Source organism: Telopea speciosissima, chromosome 7, assembly GCF_018873765.1.
Source record: "Telopea speciosissima isolate NSW1024214 ecotype Mountain lineage chromosome 7, Tspe_v1, whole genome shotgun sequence".
NCBI lineage: Eukaryota > Viridiplantae > Streptophyta > Magnoliopsida > Proteales > Proteaceae > Telopea > Telopea speciosissima.
Genome location: NC_057922.1, coordinates 52577666 through 52582235, shown reverse-complemented (window position 1 = coordinate 52582235; position 4570 = coordinate 52577666).

The following is a 4570-nucleotide window of genomic DNA, read 5'->3' as shown; positions in this document are numbered from 1 at the left end:
TATGTTAGAAAGATTTAGCATCTGGTGTTGCTTGTGTTAAAATTAAGACATTTAACAACATATCGTTTCGTTTGTGTGTTTTTCCCTTGTGAATGTCAAAAGCAAAAAGTCTTGATGGGCCATGTTGTTTTGTTTAAGCATCTGTGTGGTTTACATTGGATCAGATTTCACAAATAAGGAGTTTTGGTTTCTTTTCTTTTTCAGTGAAAAGCATGGAGTTGGTGTATTGTCACTGCAATTTCCATGATCAATTCTAATTCAAACTTCCCCCTAAGTTTGTGGAAATTGAGTTTTATTAGAGCATGGGAATCTGGTTTAGGGTAGGAGCTTGAGTCCAGTGACTTCAGTCCAACAGCTCATGTGAAGCTTCCTTTAGATAGGAAGTAGTTATCTTAAACTGATGAGACTTTCAACCGGCAGACAGGTACATGTTGCCTTTTCTGAAGCCATGGGAAATAATAATCAGTTTAGCTGGAGAATTCTCAATTTTCCTTTCATTGAACAAAAATTGTCTCTTTTCTGATTTCTCATTTGGATAATGCTTATTTTGGACTTTGAATGATGAGAACCCCCGAGTGTTGGTGACTTACATTAGCTAATGTAAAATTACCTATGCATCATGGGAATTCAAGATAGATATCCAACTAAAGGTTATGGAGTTTGATTTCTATTGAGATATGGTTGTTAGTTTGTGTTGCTGATGAGATCATTTTAGTTTGTGCTTGTTGCTTGCCAGGTTGCTCTACTAGCATATACTTGGATGAGATGATTTGTATTATTATTAGTTTTATTACTATTACTATTATGTACTTATAGTGGGATATCACGAATCGAGATGCCTCTAATCCTTTTGTCACATTTAAATGGCCCGAATCAGGAAAGCTGGAAATCTCAGAAGTTCATGAGCTTTCAGGGTTTGAAAACAAAATATCTTGCACTCCACTCTGAGTGAATGAATCAAAAAGGCAAAAATATCCAGCTTTCAGACAAATTGTTGTAGGGTGAGAGAGGGCTTGCCAGTTTAAGGTTTGGTAATTATATGTTCATGTGCCCCACTTCAGACAATTCTCCCATGCCCATATTCTACAGCATATGCCCCCTCCCATGTCCTTGTATTCAAGAACAAACTCTTTTCCCTTGGTGGCATATGCTAGGGTGAAATGATATCCATGAACAGCTTTATTGAGGGTGGATCATCAAGGCAGTATAATAGTTTTAAAACAAGGAAAGAAATCAGTATCTGGATCAGGTCCAGTCAGCCGGCCGGAATACCAATTCCTCCTGAACCCTAGAAATGAAATGTGAATCGGCTACTCCAGCACAGCTGGAATCAGATCGGGCTTGGCAAATTCCAATTTGAATCGGGTGATGTGCAGTATGTTTTGAAGTACAACTTTGGGATGCGAACAGAGTCATTAAGGTACAACCCTGGTGTTAGTCAATTAAGCAAGTGCCACAATTCAACAAAAAAGAGGCTTTGGATTGCTAATTAGCTATAGTAGTAACAGTGATAATTTTAACCTTCTTGGCTACTACAGTCCAATTCCAGTCCCCAACAGAACAGGATCCTCTTTTGAAAATTCTCTATTCTAACTCGTACAAACTAATGCTTTTCACAAATGACAATCTTTTAAGTATTGTACCTCCCAACATCAATGCTCTCTAAGGACTAGGCCTCATGTTTTGGTTGTCTCTCTGTGGACTCTGAATTGGAGTTTGAGACTCTCACTTCCTGCTCCATGAGACATTGAGGCCATGGCCCATGACCACTTTATTGTGTTATCTCATAACATCACTGTTGGAAGGTCTATTCTTGCCTCACTTTTAAGTCTTTAACCTGTAATGTGTGTGTGTGTGGCAAAAAAAAGAGAGAAATTGCATGTGAATCACACAACCTCTGTCATAACTCCTAATATAGAATTAAGACTAATAACTGACTGAAACACTTTTACAACCATAGATAGGTGTAGAGTACAACTGTTTTCTCTGTCTGGACCTGGACATAATTGTGGGATTAATCTCTCTCATAAAATCAGAAAAAAAATATCTTTCACAGACAACAACTCATCATTTTCTCCTTTCTTCCTCACGTATGGCTTTTGAGTGAGTTGAGTTGTCCAGCCGAGTGACTTGGAGTGGATAACTAACAAATGTTAAATCACTAACACCACCAGTTTATAATATGATAGCCAGCTCTAAATGACTACGTCTTTCCTTTTGTTTCTTATTATTTTTTTCTCCAAAGGATATGGGGGAGGGGACAATGGAGGACTTATTCTCTTTCTAGCCCTTAAACATGAATAGGGCATGTGCCCCAAAGAGAAGAAGAACCCCACTGAAAAACTTTACTAATTAGGACTCAGCCCCTTCACTTGATTAAAATCTTTTTTATTTTTCCCTGCTTTCCCCTCTCAAATCTAAATGCTTATATTATACGTACCAATGAAGTGGATAGCATCTATAATTAAAAAGGGTCAGTCATCATGAACAATAAAAAGGTTCCTAGAGCTTTATAAAGACAACCCAGGGTCCCATTTTAACCCACACCATTAGGATTGAGGACCTTTTTAACATAGACTTCTCTCAGACTCTTATGTCTCCATGAAAACACTGAAGCTTAAGCCATTTGGTTTGATTAGAATTAGAATTTATCATGCTTGAGTACATGGCATGTCTCAGACACATGAGAATGAAATTTAAAAGTGGTTTCAAGTTAAGGGGACCCCCTGAGACACCTTCTTATAGGGCACATAGGATGTCTTTTCCTTTCCCTTAAATCTTCTTAATCTTGTTATACTTTAGACTGATAGTCATATCTCCTTATTTGTTTTTGGTGGAAAAAATAAAGGGCTGCACTGTAGTGTGGGGAGTGTTTAAAGGGGAAGAGAGGAATATCTTTTGCCACATTAATTGATACATACATATATTCATTCATAAAAGGTTAAGAGGGACCATTAGGAAACACATCCTTTCAATCTCTCACCTCAACCACTATATATTCTGGTCGGTACCAAAGGGTGAGGTGACCAAAAGAAATGGGAGTGGAAAGAGGTCTTCATGATTTCTTGGGAATGAACAAGTGGCCCACTCACAACAACATATGATGAAGCTCTTCTCTTTTCTTCTGTCATTCTTTCCCACCTCTCTCTCTTTCTCTCTCTCTTACTATGTATGATTTAAGATTGATAAAAAAAAACTTTTTTAGTCCAAGGACAAGCCACCTGGTTTGAGGGTGGCCTTTGTCCTTAAGATTAAGCCCATTGCAAAATCTTCTCTCTTGACTAAATAAATTTACTTGAAATGAAAGCTTCTAAAACTTCCATCTACCCAACTAAGGCCCTTTAATAAATATAGAATTGGAAGATACTAAAGTAAAGGGAATGAGGTGTGGTGGAGGTTGGAGCCTTGTAGGGATGGGGATTGAGGGAGAGAGAATTGCTATCAAAGCTATAATTTTCTTGATAGTTATTATTAGAGCTATTTTAATCTATTTTTTTCCCCCACATCCATATGTATCCAGCAAAGGGTTTTAGAGAAGATAATTGCTAGTGTAGTTGGTGGTATACCCCTACCAATAGCTAGCAAGGGTCCAAGGAGTTCATATCACTTTTGTGTCTATCTCTCTCTTCCTCAAATGAAATGACCTTGCTGTCCTCCTATGTATAATATCATTTTGTTGCACTTTATTGGTGTGCTCTCCTCTGCCCCTTGCTCAGAGAACGTTCACCCCTATAATACATATTTCTGATACAAAAAAAAAAAGAGATGTTATCAAGTTTTTTTACACTATCGATTTTGTCATATGGTTGTGTTTGTTTCTTTACCCCCAAAAAAGTATCGGGAAAATTATCAAGTAAAATTATTTATTTTTTAGTACTAATTTTTTACTTTGAGAGAGAATGCCAATCGATCGTGCCAAACATGATCAGGTCATTTTCAGGGTTCTAAGACGTGCGGTGGTCATTTCGCCCACCCCTGTGTTAAGGCACAAGGACAAAGTGCGATGCACGATCAGATGGCATTTTCTTTCCCTTTTCCTTTTTTATGTGTCTTTTACCAAGAAACAATTGTTTTTGCAAAGAATATGATACATTACAAAGACCACCTTTACTCTCACACACTCATTATATATGTTTTTTTTTTTTTTAAATAAAAAAAAAGGTGTGTCCCTTGCTTCATAAAACTTAACAATCAATTTCCCTTTTGTTGGTTAAGATTCCATTATCAATTGATATTTTTATAAATGTCTAAAGCTACCAAATTTCCCTATTATACTTATTAAAAAAACCTTATGTTTTGAAAAATAAAGCTATTTTTTGGGGCCTACCTTGCTCTAACTTGGTATTAAATGCTTTACTTGAGAGCAACCAAAGAGTTTGCCTGCATTCTGGCCAAGGCAACTTAGATTTAATTGATGTTTAATAGGGTAATGTTCAACATAATACTTCATCCAACTAGTCTAAGGTGGTAAAGACGGGATTTTTTTTCTTCTTTTCCTTTATTGCTAAATATATTCTTAATATTATTGCTTAATTAAAATGCTTCCATATGTAACCCAAGTGTTACCAAA